The sequence below is a fragment of the Oncorhynchus keta genome, unplaced genomic scaffold, assembly GCF_023373465.1.
Source record: "Oncorhynchus keta strain PuntledgeMale-10-30-2019 unplaced genomic scaffold, Oket_V2 Un_contig_14597_pilon_pilon, whole genome shotgun sequence".
Taxonomy (NCBI): domain Eukaryota; kingdom Metazoa; phylum Chordata; class Actinopteri; order Salmoniformes; family Salmonidae; genus Oncorhynchus; species Oncorhynchus keta.
In genome coordinates, this window is record NW_026278844.1 from 1 (window position 1) to 8080 (window position 8080).

Here is an 8080-nt window from a genome sequence, read left to right on the forward strand (position 1 = left end):
AGAGGGAGAGAGAGAGAGGTGCCTCTAGCAGGGAGGGGAGAGAGGTGCCTCTAGGGGAGGGAGAGAGGTGCCTCTAGCAGGGAGGGAGAGAGAGAGTTGCCTCTAGCAGGGAGGGAGAGAGAGTTGCCTCTAGCAGGGAGGGAGAGAGAGTTGCCTCTAGCAGGGAGGGAGAGAGAGAGTTGCCTCTAGCAGGGAGGAGAGAGAGAGTGCCTCTAGCAGGGAGGGAGAGGAGAGAGAGGTGCCTCTAGCAGGGAGAGAGAGAGAGAGAGGTGCCTCTAGCAGGGAGGAGAGAGAGAGAGATGCCTCTAGCAGGGAGGAGAGAGAGAGTTGCCTCTAGCAGGGAGGAGAGAGAGAGAGTTGCCTCTAGCAGGGAGGAGAGAGAGAGGTGCCTCTAGCAGGGAGGGAGAGAGAGAGAGTTGCCTCTAGCAGGGAGGGAGAGAGAGGTGCCTCTAGCAGGGAGGGAGAGAGAGGTGCCTCTAGCAGGGAGGGAGAGAGAGAGTGCCTCTAGCAGGGAGGGAGAGAGAGGTGCCTCTAGCAGGGAGGGAGAGAGGGTGCCTCTAGCAGGGAGGAGAGAGAGGTGCCTCTAGCAGGAGGGAGGGAGAGAGGTGCCTCTAGCAGGGAGGGAGAGAGAGGTTGCCTCTAGCAGGGAGGGAGAGAGAGGTTGCCTCTAGCAGGGAGGGAGAGAGAGGTGCCTCTAGCAGGGAGGGAGAGAGAGAGAAGTTACCTCTAGCAGGGAGGAGAGAGAGGTGCCTCTAGCAGGGAGGGAGAGAGAGCCTCTAGCAGGGAGGAGAGAGAGTTGCCTCTAGCAGGGAGGGAGAGAGAGGTTGCCTCTAGCAGGGAGGGAGAGAGAGTTGCCTCTAGCAGAGGAGAGAGAGAGAGTTGCCTCTAGCAGGGAGGAGAGAGAGAGTTGCCTCTAGCAGGGAGGGAGAGAGAGGTGCCTCTAGCAGGGAGGGAGAGAGAGAGTGGCCTCTAGCAGGGAGGGAGAGAGAGAGAGTTGCCTCTAGCAGGGAGGGAGAGAGAGAGTGCCTCTAGCAGGGAGGAGAGAGAGGTGCCTCTAGCAGGGAGGGAGAGAGAGAGTGTACCTCTAGCAGGGAGGGAGAGAGAGAGAGGTGCCTCTAGCAGGGAGGGAGAGAGTGTTGCCTCTAGGAGGGAGGGAGAGAGAGAGAGTTGCCTCTAGCAGGGAGAGAGAGAGAGAGGTGCCTCTAGCAGGGAGGGAGAGAGAGAGGTGCCTCTAGCAGGGAGGGAGAGAGAGAGGTGCCTCTAGCAGGGAGGGAGAGAGAGGTGCCTCTAGCAGGGAGGGAGAGAGAGGTGCCTCTAGCAGGGAGGGAGAGAGAGGTGCCTCTAGCAGGGAGGGAGAGAGAGAGGTGCCTCTAGCAGGGAGGGAGAGAGAGGTGCCTCTAGCAGGGAGGGAGAGAGAGAGGTGCCTCTAGCAGGGAGGGAGAGAGAGGTGCCTCTAGCAGGGAGAGGAGAGAGAGGTGCCTCTAGCAGGGAGGGAGAGAGAGGTGCCTCTAGCAGGGAGGGGAGAGAGAGGTGCCTCTAGCAGGGAGGGAGAGAGAGGTGCCTCTAGCAGGGAGGGAGAGAGAGGTGCCTCTAGCAGGGAGGAGAGAGAGAGGTGCCTCTAGCAGGGAGGGAGAGAGAGGTGCCTCTAGCAGGGAGGGAGAGAGAGTTGCCTCTAGCAGGGGGGAGAGAGAGGTGCCTCTAGCAGGGAGGGAGAGAGAGGTGCCTCTAGCAGGGAGGGAGGGATAGAGAGGTGCCTCTAGGAGGGAGGGAGAGAGAGAGTTGCCTCTAGCAGAGAGGGAGAGAGAGGTGCAGTTCTATTGAGCTCATTTTTGGACAGCTGTCTGTCATTTTTGCTTCAATATATTTCATGGAACAAATGTTTTCATCTATTGTGTGTATAAATAATGTGCATTTAATTTATTGTGTTTATAAATCTGGAACAGGGACCTTGGTCTCAGCATTGACTCCCTGGTCTCAGCATTGACTCCCTGTCTAAATAAAGACACCTTGGTCTCAGCATTGACTCCCTGTATAAATAAAGACACCTTGGTCTCAGCATTGACTCCCTGTATAAATAAAGACACCTTGGTCTCAGTATTGACTCCCTGTATAAATAAAGACACCTTGGTCTCAGCATTGACTCCCTGTATAAATAAAGACACCTTGGTCTCAGCATTGACTCCCTGTATAAATAAAGACACCTTGGTCTCAGCATTGACTCCCTGTCTGAATAAAGACACCTTGGTCTCAGCATTGAATAAATAAAGACACTCTCCATTGTCTGTATAAAATAAAGACACCTTGGTCTCAGCATAAATAAAGACACCTTGGTCTCAGCTGTCTGTATAAATAAAGACACCTGGTCTCAGCATTGACTCCCTGTCTGAATAAAGACCCTGGAGGACTGGAATAAAGACAGGTCTCAGCATGACTCCTGTCTAAATAAAGACACCTTGTCTCCTCGGACACCCTCCTGTGTCTGGCCTCCCTCTCCACACTGGGCCGAGCTGGGAGGACTTCAGGTCTGGCCTCTCCTCTCCACACTGGCCGGGCTGGGAGGACTTCAGGTCTGGCCTCTCCCTCTCCACACTGGCCGGGCTGGGAGGACTTCAGGTCTGGCCTCTCCCTCTCCACACTGGTCGGGCTGGGAGGACTTCAGGTCTGGCCTCTCCCTCTCCACACTGGCCAGGCTGGGAGAGACCCTGGCTGGGAGGGCTTCAGGTCTGGACTCTCCCTCTCCACACTGGCCGGGCTGGGAGAGACCCTGGCTGGGAGGGCTTCAGGTCTGGACTCTCCCTTCCACACTGGCCGGGCTGGCAGGACTTCAGGTCTGGCCTCTCCCTCTCCACACTGGCCGGGCTGGGAGAGACCCTGGCTGGGAGGGCTTCAGGTCTGGACTCTCCCTCTCCACACTGGCCGGGCTGGGAGAGACCCTGGCTGGGAGGACTTCAGGTCTGGACTCTCCTTCCACACTGGCCGGGCTGGGAGGACTTCAGGTCTGGACTCTCCCTCTCCACACTGGCCGGGCTGGGAGGACTTCAGGTCTGGACTCTCCCTCTCCACACTGGCCGGGCTGGGAGGACCTCAGGTCTGACCTCCTCTCCACACTGGCCGGGCTGGGAGGACTTCAGGTCTGGACTCTCCTTCCACACTGGCCGGGCTGGGAGGACTTCAGGTCTGGACTCTCCCTCTCTCCACACTGGCCGGGCTGGGAGGACTTCAGGTCTGGCCTCTCCCTCCAGCACTGGCCGGGCTGGGAGGACCCTGTCTGGCCTCTCCTCTCCACACTGGTCGGGGCTGGAGGACTTGTGTCTGGCCTCTCCCTCTCCACACTGGTCGGGCTGGGAGGACTTCAGGTCTGGCCCCTCCCTCCAGCACCTGGTCGGGCTGGGAGGACTTCAGGTCTGGCCTCTCCCTCTCCACACTGGCCGGGCTGGGAGAGACCCTGGCTGGGAGGGCTTCAGGTCTGGACTCTCCCTTCCACACTGGCCGGGCTGGCAGGACTTCAGGTCTGGCCTCTCCCTCTCCACACTGGCCGGGCTGGGAGAGACCCTGGCTGGGAGGGCTTCAGGTCTGGACTCTCCCTCTCCACACTGGCCGGGCTGGGAGGACTTCAGGTCTGGACTCTCCCTTCCACACTGGCCGGGCTGGGAGGACTTCAGGTCTGGACTCTCCCTCTCCACACTGGCCGGGCTGGGAGGACTTCAGGTCTGGACTCTCCCTCTCCACACTGGCCGGGCTGGGAGGACTTCAGGTCTGGACTCTCCCTCTCCACACTGGCCGGGCTGGGAGGACTTCAGGTCTGGACTCTCCCTCTCCACACTGGCCGGGCTGGGAGGACTTCAGGTCTGGACTCTCCCTCTCTACACTGGCCGGGCTGGGAGCGACCTGGGCTTGGAGGACTTCAGGTCCGCTGGTCCTTGCAGAAGATGCTGTACCGGAAAGAGAGGCAGGAGGTTGGACAGGAGGAGAGTAGGATGAGGGAGGAGGAAGAGAGGCAGGAGGCTGGGCAGGAGGTTGGACAGGAGGAGAGGAGGATGAGGGAGGAGGAAGAGAGGCAGGAGGCTGGGCAGGCAGTTGGACAGGAGGATGAGGGAGGAGGAAGAGAGGCAGGAGGCTGGGCAGGAGGCTGGGCAGGAGGTTGGACAGGAGGTTGGACAGGAGGTTGGACAGGAGGTTGGACAGGAGGATTTTTTTTGTTTTTTACATTTATTTAACCAGGCAAGTCAGTGAAGAACAAATTCTTATTTTCAATGACGGCCTGGGAACAGCGGGTTAACTGCCTGTTCAGGGGCAGAACGACAGATTTGTACCTTGTCAGCTCGGGGGTTTGAACTTGCAACCTTCCGGTTACAAGTCAACGCTCTAACCACTAGGCTACCCTGCCGCTCTATGTAGTACTGTGGAATAGAGTTCCATGTAGTCATGGCTCTATGTAGTACTGTGGAATAGAGTTCCATGTAGTCATGGCTCTATGTAGTACTGTGGAATAGAGTTCCATGTAGTCATGGCTCTATGTAGTACTGTGGAATAGAGTTCCATGTAGTCATGGCTCTATGTAGTACTGTGGAATAGAGTTCCATGTAGTCATGGCTCTATGTAGTACTGTGGAATAGAGTTCCATGTAGTCATGGCTCTATGTAGTACTGTGGAATAGAGTTCCATGTAGTCATGGCTCTATGTAGTACTGTGGAATAGAGTTCCATGTAGTCATGGCTCTATGTAGTACTGTGGAATAGAGTTCCATGTAGTCATGGCTCTATGTAGTACTGTGGAATAGAGTTCCATGTAGTCATGTCTCTATGTAGTACTGTGGAATAGAGTTCCATGTAGTCATGGCTCTATGTAGTACTGTGGAATAGAGTTCCATGTAGTCATGGCTCTATGTAGTACTGTGGAATAGAGTTCCATGTAGTCATGGCTCTATGTAGTACTGTGGAATAGAGTTCCATGTAGTCATGGCTCTATGTAGTACTGTGGAATAGAGTTCCATGTAGTCATGGCTCTATGTAGTACTGTGGAATAGAGTTCCATGTAGTCATGGCTCTATGTAGTACTGTGGAATAGAGTTCCATGTAGTCATGGCTCTATGTAGTACTGTGGAATAGAGTTCCATGTAGTCATGGCTCTATGTAGTACTGTGGAATAGAGTTCCATGTAGTCATGGCTCTATGTAGTACTGTGGAATAGAGTTCCATGTAGTCATGGCTCTATGTAGTACTGTGGAATAGAGTTCCATGTAGTCATGGCTCTATGTAGTACTGTGGAATAGAGTTCCATGTAGTCATGGCTCTATGTAGTACTGTGGAATAGAGTTCCATGTAGTCATGGCTCTATGTAGTACTGTGGAATAGAGTTCCATGTAGTCATGGCTCTATGTAGTACTGTGGAATAGAGTTCCATGTAGTCATGGCTCTATGTAGTACTGTGGAATAGAGTTCCATGTAGTCATGGCTCTATGTAGTACTGTGGAATAGGGAGTTCATGTAGTCATGGCTCTATGTAGTACTGTGGAATAGAGTTCCATGTAGTCATGGCTCTATGTAGTACTGTAATAGAGTTCCATGTACGTGGCTCTATGTAGTACTATGGAATAGAGTTCCATGTAGTCATGGCTATATGTAGTACTGTGGAATAGAGTTCATGTAGTCATGGCTCTATGTAGTACTGTGGAATAGAGTCTATGTAGTCATGGCTCTATGTAGTACTGTGGAATAGAGTTCCATGTAGTCATGGCTCTACGTAGTACTGTGGAATAGAGTTCATGTAGTCATGGCTCTACGTAGTACTGTGGAATAGAGTTCCATGTAGTCATGGCTCTATGTAGTACTGTGGAATAGAGTTCCATGTGTAGTCATGGCTCTATGTAGTACTGTGGAATAGAGTTCCATGTAGTCATGGCTCTATGTAGTACTGTGGAATAGAGTTCCATGTAGTCATGGCTCTATGTAGTACTGTGGAATAGAGTTCCATGTAGTCATGGCTCTATGTAGTACTGTGGAATAGAGTTCCATGTAGTCATGGCTCTATGTAGTACTGTGGAATAGAGTTCCATGTAGTCATGGCTCTATGTAGTACTGTGGAATAGAGCTTTCCATGTAGTCATGGTAGTAGTACTGTGGAATAGAGTTCCATGTAGTCATGGCTCTATGTAGTACTGTGGAATAGAGTTCCATGTAGTCATGGCTCTATGTAGTACTGTGGAATAGAGTTCCATGTAGTCATGTCTCTATGTAGTACTGTGGAATAGAGTTCCATGTAGTCATGGCTCTATGTAGTACTGTGGAATAGAGTTCCATGTAGTCATGGCTCTATGTGGACTGTGGAATAGAGTTCCATGTAGTCATGGCTCTATGTAGTACTGTGGAATGGAGTTCCATGTAGTCATGGCTCTATGTAGTACTGTGGAATAGAGTTCCATGAACATGGCTCTATAGGTACTGTGGAATAGAGTTCCATGTAGTCCATGGTCTATGTAGTACTGTGAATAGAGTTCCCTGTAGTCATGGCTCTATGTAGTACTGTGGAATAGAGTTCCCCTGTAGTCTGTGGAATAGAGCTCTCATGTCTCTATGTAGTACTGTGGAATAGAGTTCCATGTAGTCATGGCTCTATGTAGTACTGTGGAATAGAGTTCCATGTAGTCATGGCTCTATGTAGTACTGTGGAATAGAGTTCCATGTAGTCATGGCTCTATGTAGTACTGTGGAATAGAGTTCCATGTAGTCATGGCTCTATGTAGTACTGTGGAATAGAGTTCCATGTAGTCATGGCTCTATGTAGTACTGTGGAATAGAGTTCCATGTAGTCATGGCTCTATGTAGTACTGTGGAATAGAGTTCCATGTAGTCATGGCTCTATGTAGTACTGTGGAATAGTTCCATGTAGTTCCGTAGTACTGTGGTAGTCATGGCTCTATGTAGTACTGTGGAATAGAGTTCCATGTAGTCATGGCTCTATGTAGTACTCAGGAATAGAGTTCCATGTAGTCATGGCTCTATGTAGTACTGTAGAATAGAGTTCCATGTAGTCATGGCTCTATGTAGTACTGTGGAATAGAGTTCCATGTAGTCATGGTATCAGGAAGAGTTCCATGTAGTACTGTGGAATAGAGTTCCATGTAGTCATGGCTCTATGTAGTACTGTGGAATAGAGTTCCATGTAGTCATGGCTCTATGTAGTACTGTGGAATAGAGTTCCATGTAGTCATGGCTCTATGTAGTACTGTGGAATAGAGTTCCATGTAGTCATGGCTCTATGTAGTACTGTGGAATAGAGTTCCATGTAGTATGGTCTCTATGTAGTACTGTGGAATAGAGTTCCATGTAGTCATGGTCTTATGTGGCTCTATGTCATGGTCTATGTAGAACTGTGGAATAGAGTTCCATGTAGTCATGGCTCTATGTAGTACTGTGAATAGAGTTCCATGTAGTCATGGCTCTATGTAGTATGAAAGAGAGTTCCATAGTCATGGCTCCCATGGAGTACTGTGGAATAGAGTTCCATGTAGTCATGGCTCTATGTAGTACTGTGGAATAGAGTTCCATGTAGTCATGTCTCTATGTAGTACTGAATAGAGTTCCATGAGTCATGGCTCTGTGTAGTACTGTGGTAGGAGTTCCATGTAGTCATGGCTCTATGTAGTACTGTAATAGAGTTCATGGTCATATGTAGAATAGAGTCCATGTAGTCATTCTGTGAAATACTGTGAATAGAGTTCCATGTAGTCATGGCTCCATGTAGTACTGTGGAATAGAGTTCCATCTCATGTAGTACTGTGGAATAGGAGTTCCATGTCGTCATGGCCCCATGTAGTACTGTGGAATAGAGTTCCATAGGGAGTAGTACTGTTCCATGTAGTCATGGCTCTATGTAGTACTGTGGAATAGAGTTCCATGTAGTCATGGCTCTATGTAGTACTGTGGAATAGAGTTCCATGGTCATGGTCTCCATGTAGTATCAGAATATTCCATGTAGTCATGGCTTGCATGTGGCACTGTGGAACAGAGTTCCATGTGGTCATGCGGTCTGATGCAGACACTGTGGAACAGAGTTCCATGCAGTCATGGCTCCATGTAGT

The 8080-nt window shown here is 51.0% G+C and overlaps 1 long non-coding RNA gene across 6 annotated transcripts; it reads left to right on the forward strand.

Annotated features, from left to right (window-relative positions):
* Window positions 1-660: 660 nt before the first annotated feature.
* Window positions 661-2212, forward strand: LOC127918596 (uncharacterized). 6 transcript variants are annotated; one of them, XR_008100478.1, is made up of 4 exons: window positions 899-934; window positions 1365-1447; window positions 1531-1584; window positions 1751-2212. It is a non-coding gene; the product is annotated as an uncharacterized LOC127918596 (long non-coding RNA). The 6 variants fall into 6 exon arrangements; XR_008100477.1 differs by lacking the exons at window positions 899-934; window positions 1531-1584 and adding an exon at window positions 661-688 and having other exon boundaries at window positions 1255-1447; XR_008100476.1 differs by lacking the exon at window positions 1531-1584 and having other exon boundaries at window positions 1255-1447.
* Window positions 2213-8080: the final 5868 nt, after the last annotated feature.